Source organism: Monodelphis domestica, chromosome 7, assembly GCF_027887165.1.
Source record: "Monodelphis domestica isolate mMonDom1 chromosome 7, mMonDom1.pri, whole genome shotgun sequence".
NCBI lineage: Eukaryota > Metazoa > Chordata > Mammalia > Didelphimorphia > Didelphidae > Monodelphis > Monodelphis domestica.
Genome location: NC_077233.1, coordinates 252,325,767 through 252,352,592, shown reverse-complemented (window position 1 = coordinate 252,352,592; position 26,826 = coordinate 252,325,767). Strand labels below are relative to the sequence as shown.

General features: G+C 39.1%; 1 protein-coding gene across 5 annotated transcripts in view; it reads right to left on the bottom strand.

Moving 5' to 3' along the window:
- ELAVL2 (ELAV like RNA binding protein 2) overlaps window positions 1–26,826 on the bottom strand; it is a 203,631-nt gene that overhangs the window by 5,697 nt on the left and 171,108 nt on the right. Inside the window, exons 9-10 of one of the 5 annotated variants that reach the window (XR_008913742.1) lie at window positions 14,583–14,707; window positions 2,692–2,728 (exon numbers count right to left, since the gene is read on the bottom strand). The exons of 2 other annotated variants lie outside the window; for them this stretch is intronic. The gene's annotated coding sequence lies outside the window, so the exon portion shown is untranslated. Of the gene's footprint in view, window positions 1–2,691; window positions 2,729–14,582; window positions 14,708–19,228; window positions 19,610–26,826 lie in introns of those variants that run through there. 2 more of the 5 variants (XR_008913741.1, XR_008913745.1) reach the window with 2 other exon arrangements.

Here is a 26,826-nt window from a genome sequence, read left to right as displayed (position 1 = left end):
AATTACCTCCTGTGAGAAAAGGAAATTATACTGATTAAAACTACAATACAATGCGAAAGCAGATGATGTGTGCAGAAGCCAAGACGAGAGCAAGGGTACAAAGGGTTTACGGTTTTCCAACCCACCAACCTTTCCACCGGCATAATCGGAACATTAAAGAAGAATGACTGTCCAGCTGGTGCAAGAGCAGACTTCGATTTCTCCTTTGCAAAATTAGATTTGGGAATTATGGGTATTTAGCAAAGCAGAATTTCCCCCGTAATGTGTTTCATTCTAACATGGATCTCATGACAGGCACCCTATCTTGCAGGGGGAAGAAGAGAGAATTCAGGCTATATTTTATAGGCCTTTCCCTGGAAGGAAAAGGTCTTGTGACATCTGAGGCGCATAGTATAATCCTCCAGAGGCTCCCTTTTACAGATGAGCAAGGATAAGCAACTTGCTGGTCCCCAGATCTTGTTTCCCAGTCCTAATCCAAATCTCCAAATCCAATGCTCCAGGCATGCTCTCTCCACTATACCCTAAGTATGGTTTCTTTAGCTACTGAATAATACAATGTACCTCTGATAGCCTACTAGGGATGACTTCCCTTTGTCTTACCAAAAGGCACTGGCTTCTCCAATTCCCTTCTAGACTATGTGGATAGGAAGAGCCCTGGAGAGATTAAATGATTTATTAATTAATTAATTGATTTCCCCTAACTCAGAGGAAAATCACATGGAAACCACCCCACACAAACGAGGTAGCCTACTCTTTGGAAATGACTTACAGGACTGCAATGAGGCATAATAATCACAAGAAGAAATCATGAAGAGATAGAAGACCTGATTTTAAGTTTCCAAATCTAATACTTGTTATTTGTGTGATCCTCTTACCTTGTCTGAGTCTCAGTTTCATCTTCAGTAAAATGGGGCTAGTGTTGGTACAGCCTCTCAGGTAGGAGTTGCGAATAAAGCTCAGATCATGATACAATGTGGGTTATTATTTTGGATTATGTGGCCACAATATGTTGCTATTGCTATTTAATAATACCCTTATGTTTGGGAATTGATTATATCGATTCCAAGGCAGAAGGGCAGTAAGAGAGAGGAAATTCAAGTTAAGCGACTTGCCCAGGATTATACAGGAAGCATTAGGAAGTATATACAGGAACTATTAGGAAGTATCTGAGGCCGTAGTTGAACCCTAGAACTGAAAGGAGTGAACGTCATCATTTACAGAGCGAGGTGGGAGGAAGACTGCATTGCAAGGAGAGAGGACAGTGCATTTTGGAGGGAAGGAAATGATGAGGAAGTTGTAGAGGTGGCTGTAGAGAAAGGGGGAAAATAAACACATTTCCTCCCCTATTTCCACTGGATTCAGAGAGCAGCAAGCCAGAATCTCTGAATAATTATCATCCCTAAAGTTCAGATGACTCCATAGAGCAGCTACTTAACAAAAGCTTATTGATTGACCGATTTAATAAAGACAATAATGTTATTATATATCTTATAAGTGCTTCATTTTTTTCAAGGTTTTACATGTTTTACTCTAATGGAACCTGAACAGAGGCAAAGTTACCCCTTGTCAGAATCATGGTCCATTTCAAATAATGCCTTATTTCATGCCCATCGACTGAGAAATGGCTAAAGAAATTGTGGCATGTGACTGTGATAGATACTCTTGTGCCCTAAGAAATGATGAGCGGGCTAATTAAAAAAAAATCTTGGAAAGAACTACCTGCGATAATAAACAGTGAAGTGAGTAGAACCAAGAGAACATCATAAACAGCTACAAAATTAATATTGGTCTTGGGAAAATTTAGGAATAGATTATGAGGGGGAAAAGGATATCCATTGGCAATAAAGGAATACAGTGTCTGAATACAGATGGAAACATATGATTCTTCACTTTATTTCCTCCATGAATTTGTTCTAGTATAGCCAATATGGAGTTTGTTTTATAATGTGACAAACAAGGAAATATGTATTCTATGATAATATATGTACAGCCTATGTCATACTACTTTGCCTTCTTGGGGAGGGGAAAAAGGGATGGAAGGGAGAGAATTAAATAGATTTTTAGATGTGGCTAATGTGAGCATTTATTCCAATTTATTAATTTAATAAATATATTTGTTATAATTTATTTCATATTTATAATAAATCATATGCATTATTTTAGAATACTGGTGAATATATTGTGAATGTTTCCTTCAGAGAGTGAGCTGAAACCATGAGAGACTTAATATATATATAAATGTGTCTGTCTCCTGGATCTTACTTTTCTGTGATGTGGGGAGGGTGGGAAGGAGCTCAGACATTTGTGGAAAAATTCTATTAATTAAAATTTTTTTTTAAAAGAAGAGAATGAGATATCTAAAAGGAAACACAGACAAGCAGGAAAGCTTTGGAAGTTTCATGTTGGATTTATTATGTAGTTATGAAGAAAAGCAAGTTAAACATATAAGAGATCTATGATTTCATTTACATACTATCTTTTTCTTTGTATACAGAAATGCTTCTTTTAGTAAAATTTGGAATAAAAATAATGCTTTATTTCTGTAACTTTTCAAAAGTCTAGAATTATTTTAATATTTTTATTTTACAATACTATATGGTTATTTTAGAGACCTGAAAAAAATTAATAAAAAAGCAAATATGATTACTTCTGACTTTCTTAATCACTCCCCCCCCCCAAATTTCTAATCACCTAGTTATCTTCAAGTTCTCCTCTCTGAAGGCCACACCTAGATAAAGAAAATAAATAAAAGTCTCAACAGTGTCATATATGATAGTTATATGTTGTTAGTCTACTCTTTAGCCATACAAGTATCATTTCAAACATTTAGTACTAATATTAATAGCATTAAAATGGCACTTTAATGCTTGAAAAGTGCTTTAGAAATATTAACCCATTTCATCTTAATGATTCTGTGAATCTGCCAAGAGGTAGCCAGCTTGCACAGTTGATAGAATAGTAATCCTAGTGTCAGTAAGACTCAAGTTTAAAGTTAGCCTCAGACCTGTGCAACCTGTGCAGCCATGGGCAAATCATGTAGCCTGTCTGCCTCAGTTTCCTCATCTGCAAAATGGGGAAAATAATAGCATCTACCTCCCACGGTTGTTTTGAGGATTAAATGAGATAATATTTGTAAAGCTCTTGGCACAGTGCCTGGAACATAGTAGGTGCTTAGGAAAAGCTTGCTTCTTTGCTTCCTTAGGAAGTAAAATACTTCCTATTCCAAACATAGTTGATGAAACAGGCTGAGAGAGGTTAAGTGACTTGCCCAGTGTTTAAGGCAAGACTTGAACTCAGGTCTTCCTGCCTCCACATGAAAGCCACTGTACCAGGTAATGGAGATTGTCTGTGTCTCTGTAGAGGCACTTAATAACTGTTTCATAAATCAAATTAAAATATTGCAATCTTTTAAGAGCATTGTTATACTTGCCCTTTGCCCAAAACAAAAGGTTCAAACATCCTTCAGGGCTCTAGTATCCATTTCCCCCTATATGAGACACAAAACTCTCAGAAAAGATCCTTGTTACTTCTGGAACCCATTCAGTAGAATGCGTGAACAGTACTAGAGTGTCCTCCACAAATCCCCTCTAATTTACTCTGTGTATATTTTGTACCCACAGGTGTACATGCTATCCCCTCCCCCACAGGGGATGTAAGATCACCAATGGCTGCTTTGTTCTTATTATGCTGCTGTGAACCCAGAAAACATCATATACAGTAATAGCAGTATTGTGCAATGGTCAAATGTGTCAGACTTTACTACTAATAGCAATGCAATGATCCAGGACAATTCTGAGGCACTTAGGACAAAGAATGCTCTCCACCTCCAGAGAAAGAACTGTGGGATCAGAAATGCAGATGAAAGCAGATGATTTGTCACTTCTTTGGGTACATGTTTGGGGATTTTGGTTTTATAAGATTATTTGCTTAAAAAATGAAAAATATGGAAACATGTTTTGTGTATAGGGTTATATATAGCCCAGATTAAATTGTTTGTCAGCTCCAGAAGGGGGGAAGGAAAGAGGGAGGGAGACAATTTGGATCATATAACTTTAGAAAACTTATATGAGAATTTATTAAAATAAAAACTTTTTTAAAGAAATGCTGCTTTGTTGATTAAATACAAGATTGCAAATGAGTGACATCATTTGAATATGAATGGGGGTCACTGGAGGCTCCAAACATCAACATATATACTTAAAGCTTTTAAAACTTTGATAAATGTATTAGGGAACATGTATCTATAAAGCATTGAATATATGCCAGGTACTGTGCCAAGTACTTTACGAATCTTTACATCTCAACAACTCTGGGAGCTAGGTACTACTCTTCTATTACCCTCATTTTACAGTTGAGGAAACTGAGGCAGGCAGGTTAAATGACACACCCAGCACTGCATAGTAGCAAGTGTCTATGGTCAGAGCTGAAGTCAGTTCTTCCTGAGTCTGGGTCCAAAGTTCTGACCACTATGCAACCTCATTTCCTCTAACTATATAAGTGAGGGACTCATTTATATTACATAAATATGTTTTGATAACTGATAAAAAAAAGAATTTAGCTGAGTAAGCAAACAAAAATACTTTCCTAAAATTGAATTCCAAAACTGAAGAGTCTAGAAGCAATCCACTATTAGCAATAAAACTGACTTTCCCCCCTACACTCAAGAAAAATATAGTTAGCGTTCAATGAGTACAGTGGCGAATCAAGGTTGGCTTTGTGTGTGTGGGGGGGGAGGGGGGAACCTTCTTAAAAAAATGTAGTCTTTTGGCATGGTTCATTTCTCAATGTCACCACCATGGGGCAGTGCCACAAAGCGTCAAAGATACAGCTCACTGCTCAAGCCAATCTGACAAAGTTTTCACAATGACCAGATGAATTACGTCCCCATTTTGAAAACACCTACCTTTAAATCATATAAGAAAGAAAACACATACTTCATGCTTGAGAAGTCTCTAGAGAGGGAGCTCTACCTTTTCCAAGCACTCTGACCGATAGATTTATTTACGGGACATCAGAAGTGCTAGAGCTGTCCAGAAGAATAAATGGGCCTTTAACCCAACACAGTAAGAATAACTGTCCTTGGCCTCCATAGGGAAAGATACCATTCTATTAACCAGTAGTTTGAAAAAAGGAGACTAATGGTCAGTTTGTTGGTTGAGTAGCGATTCTTATTGGGCAGAGGAAGTGATAAGAAGACAACATACAATATTAGAACTGAAAACAGCTGTTATAAAATTGTCAAAGAATTGTAAGATTTCAGAGTTGGAAGAATCTATGGTGGGCATCCAGTAGAATCCATACCTGAAGAATAACTTATTCTTTAACATCCAGAGCTTGCTTGAAGACCCTCTAATGAAACTGGATTCGCTGCCTTCAAAGGCAAACCATTTCATTTTCAAATAATACTAACTGTTAGGAAGCTCTTCTTTATTTCCTTTCAATTTCCTTTACTCCCAGTTCTGTACTGAGCAGGAAAAAATCTCATCCCTCTTCCAGATAATAACTTTTCCCATACTCAAAGACAGCTTTTTATGTCCCCAGTCCCTAGTCATTTTCCCCTCCATTCTAAACCTCACCATCTCCTTCAACTCTATGGCATGAACTTCATCATCTTCATCATCTTGAGTCTTTCCACAGGACATTCCCTAGTTTGTTGATGTCTTTCCTAAAATGTGGTACCCAGAATGGAATAAAAGACTTCACACATATGGTCTGACCAAGGTAGAGTAAAATGAGACCATCACATCTAATTATTCCTGGATTAATATCTCTATTAATACAGCCCATGTTGCATTAGCTGGAGGGGGGGGGGGCTACCATATCACATCACTTATCCACATTGACCCTGAAATCCACTAAAACTCTCACATATTTTCAGGCAAAATTTTATGTAGCTACACATTCCTCATCTTGTACTTGTCAAACTGATATTTAAATGACCAAATAATACTTAGTATTTGTTCTCAAGGACGTCATTACAGTAGATTTGCTTCAATATTCTAGGCTTGTTGAGATTCTTTTGATTACTGATTGTCATCCAGGGTGTTAGCCATCCTTCCCAGTTTTGTGTCAAATGAAAATCTAAGCATGACATTGATGCTTTCAATTCAAGTTACTGATAAAAATGTTAAAGAGCATAGGCTGACACAGATCCCTGGGGCACTCCAGTCGAGACCTCAGGTCAAGCTGATATAAAACATTAATTTTGCTGTTCAGTTGTTTTAGTTGTATCTGACTCTGATCCCATTTGGGATTTTCTTGGCAATATACTGCAGTGCATTGCCATTTCCTTCTCCAGGTCATTTTACAGATGAGGAAACTGAGGCAAACAAGGTTGAATGACATGCCTCAGGTCACACAGCTACAAAGTATCTGAGGCCAGGTTTGATCTCAGAAAGATGAATCCTCCTTACTTTCAGACCTAGTACTCTATCTTTTGTGCCACATGGCTGCCCCATTAAAAGAATTAAAAATTAGTTCTTGAAGTTGGAACATTCAGTCAGGTCTTCATTTATCCAACTAAACAACTATCCAGCCATCATCTGTCCATACATCCCACAAGATCAGCAAGACAGTAGTTGTTAAAATCTATGTCAACAGCATTCCTGTGTTAAATCCTTGCTAACCTTGCCCAAAATGAATAACCTCTTGCTAACAAAGCCACATGCTGACTCTGTGCTGCTCACTTTGTCAATACTAAAAATCAAGCTAACTGGTCTGTGGTCTAGAGATTCTATTTTAGTCCTCCTGACTTTACGTACGCCAACAAAATGACATTGAAGAGTTTGCTTTATCCTTCTGGGATAAGTGACCTGAACATGAGGGCTGCTCTCTACTGTTTACTTGTCTTAAATATCCAGTGCCTGTTACTCATTTTTTATTTGGACTTCCTTTAGAAGATGATTCTTTCTGAAACTAAAATAAGGCTTGGCCAGGTATGCTTTCTTTGTCATCAGACACCATGATTCCACTTGCCCCAAGGGCAAGTCCTGACCCTTTCTTGATTCTCCTTGTTTCTCAATATAGCTAATCCTCACTGTTATTGCTCCCCGCTGTCCTTGCTAGTCTAAGGTCCTGCTGAACTTGAACATTCCTTCTTAAAAAATATTTACTTTTTCCCAATTACATGTAATAACACATTTCCACAGAAGCTTTCCAAAGTTATAGGTTCCAAATTGTCTCCCTTCCTCCCAGAACTGAAAAGTAATTCAATGTTACATATGTATTATTGTGCAAAACATTTCCATGTTGTTCATTCTTGTAAGTGAATAATCTTATAAAATCAAAACCCGAATATAGAGGGGGAAGATTATCTGCATTCTGACATGAACTTGAGCACTCCAGCAACTACTCCCAAAGTGTCCAGATTCAGCTTGTTACATCTTCCGTTATGTGTCTACACCGATGTGTAAATTTCCCATTTGTCCACACTGATCTCTTCAAACGATTCCCATTTTTCCTCCTTACTCGAGTTTTCTCTGTGTCTTCAACAATTCTATTCTTGAGAGATTCCATTCTCTCTGAGTGGTCTTCCTCTGTGGAATGTTATGTCATGTGATCCTACCTATCTTTCTGAACACAAAAATCTGCTCTCTAAAACACAAAACTATTCTCAACTGCTTCTTCTCTCCCCACCAAGGTTTCTATCTTTTCCAACCTGGCAAACAGTTTCTCACTCTTCATCAGAATAAAGAGTATTTCCATATTGTTTTCTCTTCCTTTTGAAATAAAATATCATTTAAATAAAAAAAAATATTAACTGCTCTGCTTTTGACATAAAGAATTTGAGCAAATACTTTAAGTCCCCCGTTACCAATGTATCTTTCCTAAGTGTCAGGCTTGTGCCACTGTTCCCTGGCTTCATGTATTTATTTCCTCTTTATGTATATATATGAAAAATCATGAAAATAGCACTTGTTTCTACTTCCTCTGGCCTTTGCTTCCAAATTCTTTCATTTTCTTACATTAGCCTATTTTCTTAATCTCCAATGTTCCTCTGCCATGCCCCAAACCTTCACATTCCAATTTTTTTGAGTGTCATATTATTCCAGAGCCAAATCTCAGTGACACCTATTAAGCCAAATTTACTCTCCTGAATCAGGACATCATAATCTTCTAACATATTCCCTATATCTTGTGCATTTAATAATGACGATAATGGCCAACATTTAAAGCATTTATTACATGCCAAACACTTGACAATGGCTTCTTTTGATGCTTACAACAACCTTAGATGGTAGGTCTATTTTATTTCCATGTTACTGAAGAGGAACCTGGGGTAAAAAGAGGTTACGTGACTTTTCCAGTCACACAGCTAATAAATGTCTGAGAGTGGATCTGAATCCAGGTGTTACTGACTCCAGGCTCAGGGCTCTGTGCCACCAAGCTGCCTCAATTTTTATATAAGTCCAAAATTTCACAACTAAATCCATGTTTGTGTTTTTCTCTCATTAATTTCTGGGTACCCCAAATAACTTGATTGCTCTCTATGAGATCTAGCTTGATATATACATAAGCAAGTTCCCCATTCTCTTTTAATTTAAATTCTTAATTAGATTTGCAAGACAACAAGCAAATACATTCTTAACAAGCCCTTCCTTATGAGATATATTCCATCTTTGGGCAGGATTCTATATTCCTTTATTTTACCATGGTACAGAAATTAAAATTTCATTCTCATATATTTTTTGACCAATCATTCACTCCTAAATCTGCTTTCTTTTCTTTGCATCCTTTGCCTTTAATGGATGTGAAGTGATGAAAAGACCACTCATAGACCTATTTTCTAATTTCTTGCCCAAGACTTCACAGTATTTGGCACGGATTTCTAGGTTCTTTCTGGTAGAATACTTTATGCTCAGATGAATCATTAGAAGTGGATCTGACAAATCTGGGAAGCTTCTGTCAAATCTTGGCTACATTCTATGGGAAGGCAGCAGATTTCTCTATTGTTGCTAACAGGTCATCAAATAGTTGCTTCAGGGAGTCACCAACCAACAATCCTTTTCTCTTCTTCCTCTGACCCTTTCTGGCTGAAACTTCCCCTGACAACATCTATGAATCTACTTTATCTTTGCTTGAAGGGCAAGTAACTGCTTCCTCCTCAGCTACTCTTTCCAAAAAAAAACCCCTTAAATTTATTTTTTAGCTGCAGGTGTTCTGGGATCCTTCTTTCTCCCCTCCTTTGCGGGATACTCTCCTGGCCTATAATATCCTTAACATGGGCTCTCCAGTTTCTTCAAATCCTTTTTTTCTTCCTTCATGGCTCAATGCAAATGCAACTAGTAAGCATTTAAGTTCCACATTGTATCATAGGAATTTTTTGTTGTTTTCGTCGTTTTTCAGTCATTTCCCATTCTTTGTGACCTGATTTGGGATTTTCTTAGCAAATACTAGAGTGATTTATCATTTTCTTCTCTAGTTCATTTTACAGGTAAACTGAGAAAACAGGGTTAAATGAGTTGCCCAGGGTCACACAGCTATTAAATGTCTGAGGCTGGATTTCAGTTAAAAAAGAGGAGTCTTCCTGACACCAGGCCTCGTACTCTATGCATTGCACCATCTAGCTGCCCCATGATAGATACTGATGTACCCCCTTCTAGATTATAAATTTTTTCACAGCAGAAACTGTTTTATTTCATAGTATATATCATCAAGAACTTACCTTATAGTACCTTTTTGCATATGAGGTGAAAAAATATTAGCTAAATTGAAGTAAGTAAAGTGGCATTTGGCAGGAGAAAACCAAACCAAACCTGGGGGTTGTTTTAGTATACTGTAAGCACTCAGTATGAATTAGCAGTGTGACGCAGCATTCAAAAAGCTAATGCAATTTTAGGCTGCATTCAGAGGACCAACGTTTCCAAGGATTAAGAAATGAGAGTTTCGCTTTCTTCTGCTCTGATTAGAACTTGGTTGGAAGATTATGTTCAATTCTGTATGCCAGAGTTTAAGAGTGACTTAATTGGATGTTATATAAGGATGGGCTGGAGGAATGAGGGGTGTTTATCCCAGAAAAGAGAATACTTAAGGGAGACATTTTAGCCATCCCCAAGGATGTGACAGGCTGTCATAAAGAATACATATTCGACTGATTGTTTGACCCCAGAAAGCAGAAACAAGAACCACAGGTGGGAGTTGCAAAGAAGCAAATTTAAGATTAACAGCAAGGAAAACTCCCTAAGAATTAGAGCTGCCCCAAAGTGGAGCAGATGACATTGGTTCCCCCTCCTTGGAAGTCTTCAAGCAGAGGTTGGATGACCACTTGTTGCGTGGACTATGGGGGTAAATTCCTTTTGTGTATGGATTGGTTCTAACTCAGATCCTGTGGGGGGGTTTTAGGCACTTCATATGAGAGGTAATGTGACAGAGGGCTGGCTTTGAAACCTGGAATACTAGGTTCATACAGACCCTGTTTTTGACACTTAGTAGCTGTGAAATACTGGGGCAGTTAGGATCTCCTAGTGTCCTAGGATGCCAATGTTAGAAGGAATTCCCTCTATCAATGAAATATGGATCTAGTTTCTATATCTAGTATTTTATGGTGTGTATAAAAATGTGAGCACTCTCTCACTCTCTCTCTTTCTCTCTCTCTCTCTCTCTGTCTGTCTCTCTCCTCTCTCCCTCTCTCCCTTTCTCTCTCTCCCTCTCTCCCCTCTGTCTCTGTCTCTGTGTCTCTCTCTCTGTCTCTCTCTCTCCCCCTCTCTCTCCCTCTCTATCTTCTCTCTCTCTCTCTCTTTCTCTCTCTTCTGTCTCTTTCTCTCTCTCTCACACACACACACACACAAACACACAAATGGTAAAGATGAGGGACAATGTGCCATTGTGGATAGAAAGCTGGCCTTGGAGTAAGTTTGTGAGTCATTTTAGTTTTGTCTAACTCTTTGTGATTCCATTTGGGGCTTTCTTGGCAAAGATACTGGATGTGGATTGCCATTTCCTTCCCCCATTTCATTTACAGATGAGGAAACTGAAGCAAACAAGGTTAAGATTTTCCCAGGGTGACACAGCTAATAAGTGTCTGATCTCAGATTTGAACTCAGGAAGACATATACCTGACTCCAAGCCTGGCAAGCCTATTCATTGGGCCACCTGTCTGCCCCGGAGTAAAGAATCAGATCACAATTCAAACATATCCCAGGCAAATTTCTAAGACTATTATAGACGAGTTGCTGACTGTCAAGAGTGTAGGAAATTTGCAAAACGAAGAGTTCACAGTACTGTTGAAGTCCTCAGTCCAGCTCAAAAAAGAATATATGCCAATTCTGTACAAATAAGTACAGGAGCAACAATACTATATAATCAGATCCATTTAGCAGCAAAAAAAGCTTCATACCTCAGAACATGTCAGTTCGTCAACCACTTTTGTTTTAAAACCATCTATTGTTAGCAGCTCTTATTTATGTGAAAATTTTATAAATTGTAATGGTTTAATTTTTCAGGGTAATGTTAATTCACTTATAGTCTGCTCTGCACACTTTCTAAACCTTTATCAAGAAAAGATTCCCATGATGATTTACAGTAGCTGCGAGTATAACTATTAACATGTCATTTCTATTCCCACACTAAATTTCAAATGTCTTTCTTTAATAAAGGCAAATCACTCCTGGCTAGGAATGCAATCCTTCTCAAAGGATGCATTATTTCTGTAGCTTATTACAGCTGCTTAAAAAATTTAAACATAATATGAAAATTTGAAAACTATAGTATGCAGACAAAGGAAGTTATTTTGGAGACTACTACTTTCCATACCCTCGTAGAACACAGAATGTGAGTGGAGGAAGTAACCTTAATGATCATCTCTTCCACACCCAATTCCTCTTATGAATAAGAAAACCAGAACCCAGCAGGTGAACTGATTTCCTTAGTTTATTACACAGTTCATAACTAGGCTGCCTCCTAATTGGGCAAATGGGACAATGAATAGGCCAAAATAAAGTGTGCTCTGGCTACACTTTCTTACTTCAACCTTCACCCCGCTGATGAACCATTTCTCCATTCTTGTCTACGAGAACATCCCTTGTTGCACTGTGCGATTGCTACTCATGCCTCACCCAAAACCTCAGTAACTCCATGCCATCTACCGCCTTTATTTCTACTCATATTGTCATTGAATGGAATCAGAAGAATTTATCAAACTTTATCATTTTTTTTGATAAATTTGATATCAAACTTATCAAACAAATTTATCAAACACTACAAATTTGTTACCTAACCTCAACTAAAGCGTTATTGCAGCAACTTTCTGCAATACAGAAATGCAACAAATAATCTTTCTCCTACTCTTTGGATGATTCTTTATCTCACTCAACACAACTTTTCCATCCTTTCTTTCAACTGAGAGCAGGTAAAGTATGTCTGTGCACACTTCAAGGGCTGTGCCCTATTGTCTCATCCTTCTATCCACACTACATGCCACCCCATAGCATCTCTTTCTTTACTCTAATTTCTGCTGAAAAAGATGGCCCTTCCCCTAGACATACTCTTCACATCCTACCTCTTCCTGTCTTATCCAGCAGACTGCCAAATTGTCTATCTCTGTCCTTCTTTTTCCCTCCCTCCCTTCTCTCTCTCTTTCTCCCCCAACCCCCATCTCCCCTTAATTACTGGATCCTTCTCTGTTGCTTATAAACATACAAACAAGTCCTCCCTTTCCTTAAGAAAAACTCTCATTAGACCTTACAATAGTTAGCTATCAGCCTACACATTTCTCTTCCTCTTCTCATCTGAATTTCTTTAAAAAGCTGTCTCCAATCAGTACCACCACTTCCTCTCCCCCTGCTCTTTTTAGATCTACTTTGAAATACCTATAAGAATCTTAAAATTGACATGCCCGCCAAAAATAATTTATTTCCCCTCTTTCCCCCTAAATCAACCCCTCTTATATTACTGACACTGCCATCCTTCCATCCATCTAGTCATCTAGGCTCACAATCATGGTATTAGGACCTTCTTCCACACATAAAATCAGTTCCCAAACCTTGTTTCTATCTCCAAACTGGATACACTGTATTGTACACTGGAGAGACTCCCTTCTCTACATTCCACCCTGATCCAGGCTCTCATCACCCTTTTGTCTGGACTATTTCAACAGTCTTCTATTTGGTTCCAATAAGTCTCTCGCTCATTCCAATTCATCCTCCGCGCGTTCACCAAAGTGATTTTGCTAAAGTGTCTGTCTGAAACATGTCAATCTTCCCTACTCAAAAAAACTCCAGTGATTCACTATTGCAGCTCCTCTGGCATTTAAAGCTCTTCACAATGTGACTCCTTCAAATCTGTTCAGTCTTCTTCCATATTCTTCCTCTCTTCTATTGCTACAGTTGAGCTGTCCCCCATATCTTTATGCTCTCCCTCCCTCCCTCTGAGACTCTCTGGCTTTCTTCAAAATCCATCTCAAGGGCTGCCTTCTGTGGAAATCCATTCCCAATCCTACCAGACACTAGTGCCTCCCCCTCTAAAATAATCTCTTGTATCCAGTCAGTATGTATTCTGCATCACGTGCATATACATATCATGTATGCCTCTCTCTCTCTCTCTCTCTCTCTCTCTCTCTCTCTCTCTCTCTCTCTCTCTTTCTCTCTCTCTCCCCCCTCTCTCTCTATATATATACCTCTATATAATTACTTTAAGAATTAAATGTATATGCACAGAACCATGCAGATTCTATATAAATATGCAGAATATACTATTCAATTATAGAATAATATATAAAATCTATGTAGAATACATATACATAAATCAATTAATCAATAAACACATATAAACTCATGCGAAATTTCCCTATTAACAGAATGTAAATTTCTTGAAAGCAGGTCTTTTCTTTTTTCTTTTTTTCCTTTTGGCACTTAGCAGAGAACCAAATATGTAAATACAGAATAAAGGCTTGTTGATTTATTGACTAACTGATATATCCTCCAAGCCTCTCACTCCACCAAGCAACAGACTCATTAGGAAGATCCAGAGGGCAGATATGCCCCTTCTATGAACACTCCTCCATATGTAGACTAGCTGCAAGGCTACTGGGCTTCCTAGTTAAAACTGAGGTTAAATCGTGGCAGGCCAGATCATCTGTACTGTTCAAACTGGGCCCACATCAGAAAACACAAACTGAAAGATGGGTTTCTAGTTTTGATTCTGACACATCTTGGCTGCATAATCTTAAAAATCCACCGAACCTCTTTAGGCCTACGTTTTTTGGTATACAAAAGGAAAATGTTAAAGGAGATGATCTCCAAGTTTTGGTGATTTATGAATTACAAGCTAACCTAGCAAACATGTAAGTACCTAATATGCGGGGGTCTACAGTTAGATGAAGACAATAGAAGGAAAACCCAACAAAATTCTGCCCTTAAGGAGTTTACCATCTGTCTTGTTCCCAGTTTCACTATTTTGGCCCTTCACTCTAATTCTGCCTGCCTTCTGTTGAATAATAGCTTCCCAGGAGTATAATTATGGAATTAAGTTTATTTGGTATTAGAAAAAAAAACTTTAGGAAAAGACATAAAACCTGTGTTTTAAATTTATATGTAATTCAATACAGATAGTGTGTGCTATTACTAAAGGTATCTTAATACTCTTACCCTTTCATCTGTGGTGCTGAGTGTTTGAATCACAGTCTGGTACATGGGGGTCTGTAGGTTCTAATCTTGCATCTGCTAGGTGCCTGGTTAAGTCAGTAAATTCTCCTTCACCTGAGCTGCCTCAGCTGCAAAATGAAGGTATTTATACCAAACTCTTGCAGTGACAATAATTACAAAGTATTCAGCCAACACAAAACCAACAGAGAAACTGTGCAGATAAAAATTTCCTTCAAAAGGAAAGCAGAGGGTAATCTGCATGTCACCTTACTCAAGAACAACCAAAAATAAGAAAAGAGTAAAAGCTCTTTCAGATTCAAAAGTCCCCCTTTTTTCCCTACCTTTTTGCAAGATTAGAGACTTTTCATTCAGATTTAGGGGAATGTTTTCATTCAGGCTCACAGGCTCCCCAGGCCTTAATCATATGTGTAGTTGAGCTTATAACAATGGATTGATGTTCTTGTCTCAATTTATTGGGGATGTGTGGGGAGCTATTTTTAATTCTGGCCTCATATAAATCACTCAACAATTCTCTTTCCCATGTCTACTTTTTCTCTCTCATCTTTCATTGGGGGTCGGAATCAAGAGAGTCTGGGTCTGCTTTCAGTGATGCACATGAATGAACAATTGTCAAAAGTCTGAACCTTACTTTCAGGATCAATCTGTACAGATTGGTAAACTACTTATACTGTATATGTCTTATATCTACTGAAGAAATCTCACAATGAACAATAAATTCACTGAAATTATATTAGGGAATTTTCCTTTAGATCTAAATGTTGTCCTAACAGTAGAAATTCCAATCGTGCTTCAGATAAACACTTACTGGAAGTGTGACCTTCGGTAAGTCACCTACCATCTGTCTGTTTCCTCATCTGCAAAATGATAACAACAACAACAGTATATACCTCCCAGGGCTGTTGTGAGGAGACAAAAGAGACAAAATATGTAAAGCATTTTGAGAGTTTTTAAGTGTGATATAAATGCATGGTGGTAGTAGTGGTGATCATAGTAGATAATCTATAAAGATAGCCCCCCCCCCATCTTAAGAGTAGTTTTAAAGCTTTGGTAGAATTTTGGGGACACTTTGATGATGTAGTCCTAATCTCTCGCAGGATCCTAGGTCTAGAGTCGAAGGACCTAAGATGCCGTTCAGTCCAATCTCCTCACTTTATAGAAAAAGAAACAAAACACCAAAGAAATTAAGGGGACTGGTCCAAGTGACTGAAATAGGATTCAAACCTAGAACTTCCTGTTTGTAAATCCGGCACTTTATCTCTGATTGCTTAATGACTATTTGAAATGGGATAGCCTATAACCAATCTGAATCAAATAAACACAAAAATGAACTCATTCCCTGTCCCCCTACACACACAAATCTGCCTCTTGTGAACTTCCCTAGATCTCCCACGGGTACCATCTTCCCATCTGCTCAGGATGTTCGTCTTGACTCATCACTTTCACCCTCCTTCCCCGCCCATATCCAGTCAGGTATCCCATCTTGTCATTTACACCTCTGCCCTCAATCCCACCCCTTCCCTTTACTCAGCCTCATCATCTCCTGCCTGGGCTACTTTTCAAGGGCTTTCTAATTCGCTTCCCTATCCAAGTCTGTCCCCCTCTGACCCATTTTATGCATAGCTGCTAAAATGATCCCCCAATTTCAGGAATGATCATGCCATTCCCCTATTTAATAAACTCTCTTGGCTTCCTATTGCCTGTAGCATCAAAGACAAGTTCCTTTGGGCAGCTATGAAAATCTCTCACAAGCTGGCCCCAACTTATCTTTCTGTCCTTAGTATTCATTAAATCCTTTCCCCTACCCTGCAGTCCAGAAAACTGGCGTGGTCCTGGCACCTCGTAAATGTTTAATCAAGACTGTCTTTCACTCATTTTTCATGCACCAAACTGTCTCTTTCTCTGCATCTCTGTACTAACTCTACCCCCTTCCAAACAGAAACGATGATCATCCCAACCCTGCTTAAGTACTACGTTCTATATCAAGTGTTTCTCGAGTCCTCCAACTGTTAGTGTCCTTCCCTAAAGAACTTACCTTGTTTTTATTTTTATCTATTTTATATGAACTGATGAGGTATGTGTTGTCTTTCCCAACAAACTGAAAGTTTATTCTGTCCTTGTATGGTGGCTGAATGAATGACTTTTGATTGATTTGTTGAATCTACCTTACTTCAAAAGATGACTCAAGGAAGAAAGGATGCTTTCTCTTTTCACAGACAGACATCCTCATCGGGGTCAAATTGGGAACATCACAAAAATCCAGTCATGGACATAAACGACTTACATAAATCCAAGAGGGCTTTGCCAAATACTGTTCTCTCATCACTGCCTGAGAGATGAGACTGAACACATCTTACCTCTAGAATTCTGCTGTAGTCCCACTCATTCAGTGAGAGCACATTCATATTTCACCTGAGAAATGCACCTTCACTCTTTCCTACCCACAACTCAAGTAAAGCCATTCCACTCGGAAAAGGACCGCATTCTCAGTGCAGACGGTGCAATGAGGTTTAAGAGATTTTGCTGACCCACTTTCCCCAGCCTACATCATATCCTTTTCATGTTTCTCCTGGAGATCTTACATTAAAAAGCAGCCAAATTAAGGGAGAACAATTTGATAACCCTCACCAAAGAACCTAAGACATTCAAGAAAAAAAGCCATACACACTTTATTGGTAATACATTCTGTTTTGCTGATAAGGCCAATTATAAGATCAAATGAAACCTGGATAAACATAACTCTAATTCTTGGTAAAGCAAAGTAGCATCCCTCATTCTTTAGAGGTCTTAGACCTGGAAGGAACATTAATGACCATCTAGTCTAAAGGTTCCTTAACTTAGAATCCACATACAGTTGTTTTTTAAAACAAATTGTGAGGAGCTTTAAATATCAAACAGAGGATTCTAGAGGTAACAAGAGGACCAACCACTGGATTATTTCCGGTGTGAAGGTATGTGCTCAGGTATGAGTTCTAGGAAAATCAGTAGGGCAGCTGGGAGGAGGATGGATGAGAGAGAGGAGAGCTTTGACCCAGGGAAACCATTCAGAAGATAAAAGCAATAGGACAAGAATGAGCTGACTTCACCAGAAGGGTGAGTCTTAGTGTGTGGAGAGAAGGAAACTAAAGAAGGCTGTTATAAAAATAGACATAACCAATCTTGGCAAGAAACCATAGAGGTAGGCTAAAGATAATGCCAAAATTGGTGAGCCTGGGTGACTAGGAGAATCACAGTAGCCTCACAGTAATAGGAAAATTCAGATGGAAGAAAGAGACTGAGAGTTTTGTCTTGGACATCTTTAGCTTGGGATGTTGGAAGAGCATCCAGTTTGCATTGCTTAAAAGTTCGAGGATGCTATGAGCCTGAAGTTCAAGTGAGAGGTAAGGGCTGGATGTACTATACAGACCAGGTAGCTGAACCCAGGAGAGCTGATCAAATCAGCAAGTGAAATAGAGAGAAAATGGGCAAGTGCCCAGGACAGTTTCAGTGACACCCAAGGTTAATGAGTATGACCTGAATCAAGAGCCAGCAAAGGAGACTCAGAAGGAGGGGTTTGATAGATAGAAGGAGAACTAGAAGAGAGCTGGGTCAAGAAAATCTAAAGGGGAGAGAACATCAAGGAGAAGAGGTAACTGACAGGTTCAAAGGTTGCAGAGAAATCAAGTGTGAGGATTGAGAAAAGACCATTAGGTTTTAAAATTAGATGATTTTTTTATTTTGAAAAGGGCAGTTTCCATTGAATGAAATCATAAACCAGATTTGTTGAGAGTTTAGAACTGAGTGAAAACTAAGATAGCTTTCTTGATATGAGGAAAGGCTCTTCACTAAGGTATCATGTCCTACTTTTCCATCAGAAGAGATGTATTGGCTCCATTCGTGGATTGTGGGTTCATATATCTATAACTGGAAGGGTCCTCGGGATAAAAATAGTAAGATTGCCTCGTTTAAACATATGAGTAAATTGAGGCTCAGTAAAGTAAAATTACTTCTACTGAGTCACACAGCTAGACGACAAGAGATTTGAACCCAGGGTCTATGATTCCAGAGCCACAGCTCTCTCCTTAACACCTGGTTAAACTCAAAGCACTCCCTTTAGGTCATTAGCACAAATTTTATCAGATGACAACAAAGGGGAAGGGGAAGGAGTTTGGTTTCCTTATACATTTTTGGTATCAAGTTGAACAGGGGTAAAACTTTTGATTCCAACTTAAGTATTTTGAATCTCACATTTTATTAAATATTATATTGTATTATATATATTATATATATTATGTATGTATTATATATATTTATATATATAATAAATATTAAATATATATGGAGTGCCATGAATTTGAATTCTAATAATATTTCTATGTAGGAGACTTGGAATAGAACCAGTTTTAGCATCTCTTTAGCATCTCTTTTTATAATTATGGTCCAATAAGCATTTATTAAAATACCCATTCTGTTCCAAGCAGCTGGGAATATGAACTAAGCCCTCAGGTCTTCAAAGGTTGGGCCACAGGGATCATTTGAAAGATAATGGAAGAGGATGAAAAATATTGTTGTGGTCCTCTAAAAAGGGAAAGAAACAGAGTTTCCTCACTATAAGCCAGTGAGCCTGACTGACTCTGGGAGATGTTGGGGGAAAACGGTAGTGAGAGAAGGGAATTCTAGAATGAACTTGGCTTCTGTCAGGAACAAGTCACGCCAGACTAAATTCATTTCCTTTTTCTGACATGATTACTGAACGAGTGGATCAGAGGAATTCTGCGGTAACGTATCACTCAAGTTTTTGACAAAGCTTTGATAAAGCTCTACTCTGATAAAGGAGAGGAAGACTAGACAATAATGCAGTCAGATTCATCAGAACTGGACTCAAAGAGCAGCTGTTAATGGTTCTAAGTCAATGTGACAGGATGAAGTAGCTGGAGATCTGTGCGTGGTCATGAGCAATGATTTGGATAAAGGAATAGACGGAGTGTTCATCAAATCTGCAGATGGCTCAAAGTTGGGAAGGATGGCAAACACTGTGGATGACAGAACAGAGATACAAAGAAATCACTCAGACAGGTTGGAGCCCTGTCTTCTACTGCTGACTAAATCTAATAATATGAAATTCAATAATGATAAATAAATGTAAATTCTTGCACTCAGAAAAAATAAACTTCCTAAGCATAATAAGGGAGATACATGGATATATAAGAGTTATTTGGAAAAATGTTTGAGAGCTTTAGTGAACAGCAAGCTTAAAGAGGAGTGATTAATGTGATGTGGAAATCATAAAAGCCATTATCATCTTAGGCTGCATTGAAGCCTTTGAATTGAAGCTGTATTGAAGGCTATTGCTTAGAGGAATAAAGAGATGATGGTCCTACTGCAGTGTTCTCTCAGCAGACCTCACCTAGCACTTTGTTCAGCTCTGAGTACTATGATGAAACAAGGATATCAAAGAGCTGGAAAGTGTCCAGAGGAGGAAACCAGGACGGTTGAAAGGGCTGCTAATGCTGTGTGCAGTGTTGAAAAATCTGGGGAGAATTTACTTTGGAGAAGAGATGATTCAGGAGAGATATGATAATTTCTTCAGGTATTTAAAGGACAGTAAGGTAGAGAAGAGTTTATTTAGACTTATTGTGTTTGGCTCCACAGAGTAGAACCAAGCACTGGGGCAGAAGCTGAAAAGGGGCAAATCTGGCTTGATGTGAAAAAATTTCTAAGAATCAGAGCTGTTCAAAAGTGATATGGGGTTGCATAGAGAAATGAGTTCTCCGTTTCTGGAAATCTTCAAGCCAAGATAGATACCTGTCCAGTGGGTTATTGTGGAGAATTTCCTTCATGTATGAATTGGATTACAGCTCCGAGGTCACTAAATTCTCAAATTCCATCAATCTGTGAATATTGACAAGATGCAAAGCATTCACTGCCCTCGAAGTGCTCAAATTGTCCTGAGGAGATACACAAGTCAACAGATAATGTGCGCAAGCATGTGTGTGTGTGCGAAAATATTAATAAGAGACCACAAAGAGGATCAAGAAAAAATTTCCTATAGGAGATGGTCCATGAACCAGGCCTTGAAAAAACTTGGTATGGTAAGGTAAGATCCTTCTAGGTCTGAGGGATGCAAAATCATGGATGTTGGAGATAGAATGCTAAGATCAAGTAGTAAAATTTGGAATTAGATTCTAATATAATTTGTAAAATGCAGGAATGTATGATAAGCCAGAAAAAGTAAGCTAAAATCAAATTATGAAGGGCTTTAAATGCCAAGCTATAACTAGACCAAAATAAATTGTTATATTTCCAACCCAAAACTGATGCTTAAACGTCACAGTTGTACATATATACCAACATAGAGACTCTGCTGATATTAAAGATTCCCTTTAGTGTACTATATGTGAATGGGCGACTCCGTTTCTAGATGAAAAACCAATAGCCACATTAGCACAACCCACTGACATGAATCTTTCCTGTCTAGCAGGGCCTACCTACAAGATTCTGAATGTAACTCCGGCCCTGTTTGGGAAGGTGAAACATTGGTTACAACACAAAATAAGGGTTAGGGAGGGCCGCCTAATTTCACTTTATAATCTTTAACATATATTTAAATAAATGTCAGTTACCATCAGCATAAAAATTAATCCTTCTTGTCGATAAAGCCTCACAGAATCTTGGGGTTACTAGAAAACCTTGGAAGACCCTCTCATTCAAAACAGACCCGAAATAGGAATTTTTTTCTGCAATATCCCCTATCATCCTTCATCTAAAGGTGAGACATGATAGAAGACTCACTGTTTCTTTCAGTAAATTAGATGGCAGCCAAAAAAGAGGCACCAGTCACTGTTATATGACGTTTTCTATTAAGTATGATTACAAACTTAGCTCTGAAAACGTGATCTTAAATTGAACCAAAATTTATCTCTCTCCCTTTCACCAAAAGGTTCTTTCTACCTTCCAGGGCCGGGCAAAACAAATTTAATCTTTCCCACGCAAAGATCCTTCAAGCATCTTTAGATCGCTATAACACAGCCATTCCATGTCCTCTCTTCTCCGAGTTAAATCTTCCCAGTTTCTTCAAAGGATCCTCATAGGATAGGGTGGTTTTGAGTCATTTCACCACCTAAAGGTTATCCTAATCAAGACGGCGACGCAGCTAATCTGTTAGGCAGGAAAATAGCAGCTGTGGCCAAAAATTCTAACTTGGGCTCTTAGACTGCCAGGAGGGACTCTGCACTGCTGCACCTTTAGAATATCGTGTATTCAGCGGAGACGAGCACAAGAAACTCGTGTGAGATTTCTTTGTTGCCTAGATAGCCGCGGCACCTGGCTAGCAATATCGACTCGAGCCCGGACGATCCGTGAAAAGCTTGACATCACCTTCTGAGCCTTCACCAGGTCTCTGAAACGTCCTTGTGTCAGAGGCCACAACTTGCTCTGAAGTCAGCCTGTCCTTCACCTGTCATAGAGTGGATTTGGAGGAGAAGAACAGAGCAGGGGTGAAGTGTGCTGACTGGGAGGTGCTCTCCTCCAAGACACGCTCTGGACTTCTCAGGCTCACAGCACTCTGCAACAGCAGCCACCCTCGTCGGAAGCTGTGATTTGATGGCAACAGCCCTCCTTGGCCAGGGTCAACCATCTTTTTAACTCAGTTATTTGACTATTTTAAATCAGATCAAGCCCAGATGGCAAAGGCCACAAGGAAACGAGGAGGAACTCAGAATCAGAGCCAGAAGGGACCTGAAAGACCATCTAAACGTGCTCACTGCCTGGTCCCAGAGCCCAATAAGGGGTCTTTGTTGTTGTTGTTTTGGTATATAATGATCTTTAATAAGGTAATAATTCATCAGTGAATCACAATATTAAAAAAAACGAATCTTCAGTAATCATTACATATTCATTTCCGAAGCTATCTCCTAAGCCGGTCTTGCTTTTGGAAAGCTATCAATTTTAAGAAAGTGTTTCCTTACAACTCTCTTCAATTGCAGTGAACCAACTAGCATTTATTAAGCACCTAATCCTTTAATTACAAGGCACTGAGAGAGGAGCTGAGCTAGAAAGAAAAAAGGAAATGATCGCTCCTCCTCGTTAGGAGTTCCATCCTGTCACCAAGGAGAGTAGAGAGATTCTTGTCACAATTTTGCAGAAATCCAGGTAAAAGCACATTTACAATATTCTCCGCAGCAAGGCTAGTCTGGAACGGCCTGTTCGATGAAGTTAACGTCGGCTCGTTCAACATTTCCCCTTCTAGCCGCTCACAAAGTCGTTCTTTTAGGGATACGGTCCACTTGCAGAATCTTGGACTGTGACCTTCACGGAAGACAGGAAAGTGAGCCCTTGGCTTGCTTGCTAAGCTCTCCTGTATCACACACATTCGCCGCTAGGAGGAAGCAGTGTAAACAGGAATTTAGAAGGACGGGTTCCACAGTGCGCTCGCTCCAAGATCAATCGCTGGAAATGGTTCCCATCATAATCCCTAATCCCGATGGCCCGTCCTGCTCACGGATCCATTAAAGGAGTGGAGAAATGTGTAGGTGTGTGCCCACCAAGAGTGGGGAGATGGAGAAACTTGAAGCTCTGCATCTGGAAACCAACAGTATTTGTGCTAGGGGCGGCGAGATGGCTCAGTGAACAGAGACATAGGCTTGGAGTTCAGACACCATGGAGCTATGGGATCTAGGAAAGTCACTGACCACCCGCTGCCTAGCCCTGATGCCATTCTCCTCCCCTGGAACCAACACAGAACATGGATGCTAAGGTGGAAGGTCAGGGTTTATGAAGATAAATTAAAATGTTTAAACAGTATCAATACTAACTATAGTGTGCCGCGTCCGATCCTCTTGTGTCTGTTATTGCCCAAGATCCACACATTGAGAAACAAACAAAGAAATCCTCACGAGGCCCAAGTGAGCTTCGTCCAGGTTGGCACATATAGTTAGATGAGAAGATGCAGAGGTACCAGGCACAGTAGAGCCCGTGGTTGTGGTGCCGTGGGCCTGGCTCAAGGATGCAGGGGCAGAACAGCACCCGCAAATATACCAACACTACATGGATGCACCCCCCAACAAGAACAATGCACTTTCCACAGTTAAGGTTCAAAGAAGTAGATGCGGCGTGAGAGAGACCTCCATCACCAAAGCCACGACTCCACCATAGACGTGGGGGCCCAAAGTAAAGAGGCCTGAAAGACGTAGCTTTAAAAAAAAAGAAAGAAAGAAAGAAAAGCCTCACTAAGTTTCCTACTGAACGAGAGAGCAAATAGGCCAAGAGGTCTTGAGTACCAAAATAGAAGTGTATCAGGGTAAAAAGACAAATTCAGCTTCTACCCTGCAAGGGAAGAGAACAGAAAAAGAAGTAGGGCAAGAGTCAACAATTCATCAATCTCAACAGAGTGCAAAAGGTCAGAGAGAAGAAGGAAGGGACAGAGAAGGCTTTAGCATAACAGCCTTCTAACAAACAGAAAGGGCAAGAGGATGTGTAGCAGAAAGACAGTGAAGAGAACCAGCCACAGAAGCATAAACTCAAGTTATACAAATTTTTATTTACACAGAAATTATTTTGGTAAAAAAAAGGGAGAAACACTTGCAAGGGCGAGACAGCAATCTCCCCCCCACCTACCTCTCAAACAAAAGAGCATGTAGAGAAAGGTAGGATCATTCTTTCCATTTCCAGGAATGGGACTAGAGCTACCAAAGTTACAGGAGGTTGGAGAGTGGACCCAGGAGGCCACATTGCAGCAGCTACTCAGTCAGTGAATAAACAATTATTTATTAAGCTCTTACAGTAACCCACAGGAAGAGAACAGGATCTCTTCCATTTGCTTATAGCAGTCCATTAAAGCAGAAAGAGCCAGAACCTCTGGGATTATTTTTTTCCAATGCGGTTCGATGTTTTGTTAGCAGCAAGGAGGGGAGAAGAAAAAGAAAGAGAGCCCATGTGAGTGAGACCTCATTGAGACAGATCAATCTGGAGTTTTCAGAGGCTTTACTTGAGTGTCTGTATTTATGTTTCTCTGTGTCTGCCGGAGGAAGTTTTCTTATGAACCCACATGTTACAAGCAGTCCGAGTTAGCACAGAGATGACCAAAGGCCCGAGTCACACGGCCTTTCAGAAAACTATTTTCTCAGGAATGCCTTATTCAAGCCTTATTTAGTCAACAGGGCTTGAAGGATCCTAGTAGTAGTCACTCCCTTTAGAATCTGATGCTATTCCTACAATATGAAGTGGACAGAAACCTTTAGGTTTCTTACTCTCCCAAAATGGTTTCATTTCTTCATAAAGATCAGATGAAAATTTCTGATAATTTAAGTTTTATTACAAAAACAACCTTTCAACAAGTCTTATAAGTACAGGATAGCAGGCTCTATTTCTTTAATAAAAACAAACCAACCAGCATATTCTCTTCTAAGAAGATGGACTAGCAGTGCAATAAAAATGTACCAAATGAATTAAATATTCATTCCTATTTTCTCAAAATAAATGTGGAAATACTTTAGGAAAGTAGTTACTTCCAAGAGCTGAACAGCCCTTAATTGGCTTCCTTAATAAAACTTAGGGCAGAAAGCAAGTTGATTATTTCTATATATAACAGGCTGATTGCATAACACACCTGTACAACTATGCTCTTACCTTCCATCACATCTTCCAAACGTAAAGCTCTAGACTCCAAAGTAATAAAGGCACTGACTCAGTTCAATTTACAGATACGTATTAAGATTCTATGATCTGCCAAAGGAAGGGAAATGAATTGCACACAAAAAGCAACGTTGAGATACATTGTGTTGGTAAGCCCCTTTAAGAGCGGAGACGATTTGATTCTTCAGTCATATGTCCACTACTCGACAGAGTGATTGATACATACTAGGAACTTAAGAGATGCTTAATGGATTATAAGCTGGCTGCGGCATATGAGACATACAAAATAAAAATGGAAGTTAAATTTTATCAGAAAAATGCACAACGGAAACTATAACTAGAAAGATGGAGGATCCATCAATTTTTTTTAGACTCCTCTATTTAATTCTAAAAATTAAGCATGTATCATGTAAAAAAATAACTAAACCCACAGGACAAGAATAAAGAACTACAAAGAGAAATGCCTACTCATTAAAGTAGGCAGGTGCAGTGAACATAGGTCTGGAGAGGGGAAGACTTGCATTCAAATCAGGTTTCAGATATTTATTAGGTAGGTGGTGCTGGTCAAGGTATGTTACCCTGCTTACCTCAGTTTCCTCATCTGTAAAATGAGCAGGCAAAGGAAATAAAAAGCAACTCTAGTATCTTTGCCAAGAAAACCTTAAATGGGGTCAATGGAGAGTCAGAAGTGACTAAACAACAAAAATTCTTTGAAATACTTCCTCAGCATTACTCTTCTACTGAAGAGGCACAAGCTAAAATGTAAGTTGGAGTTTGGAACCCATGGCAGGACCTCCTCCCATTTCTCTGCTCCAGAGACTGTAACAGATTTCATCCTCCTCACCCAACATTTGCCCAGTTACAGGGAACTGAAGAAGAAGGACTAAAAAGTCCTGGATTCTGAGCAGGGAGTGACCTCAGGTTAGAGATGTCCAAGGCTGCAGACTCAGCTCAAAATGCCCTGTCCACCTTCTACCAATGAGTAATGAGGCCCAGCCTCATAAGGAAAGGAAGAGGACCATAAAAAAATTAGCATAGGAAGGCCAGCATGTGGCTGTGCCAAACGTATAGCTTGGGTGTGCTCATCTCTCTAGAATGCATTATACTTTAAAGTGTGAAAAATGTTCCAACTCCTAAGAGCACTAAAGGAGGACCCAGGCAGACGATTCCACTCTCTTCCAATGGGAGCCAGCTAACAGCTTTGTTGCCCTGCCTCTGTAGGTGCATCTACAAGTAAAAGAGGAAGAACCAGAAAAGGGAAATATAAAACGGAAAGGTAGAAACACTAAAGATTAAGAGAATAAGCTAAATAAAAATTAAAAGTATAAGCAGGTCAATTAAACAGGAAGTATCCTAAAATTAGCAAGAAACATGAGTACTAAAACCTCAAAGAAATCATAAAGCACTTATAAAAAGATTACAAAGGAAACTAAACCAATACCTGATAAAATATAGAATCTTGTAAATTCTTTCTCGGGAGTAAGAACCAACAAGAAATCCAAAATGATTCAAGAAATAAAATCCAAAAACTCAACTTGATTAATAAATATCCTGTGTGACCCTGGGCAAGTCACTTAACCCCCATTGCTTAGCCCTTACCACTCTTCTGCCTTGGAAC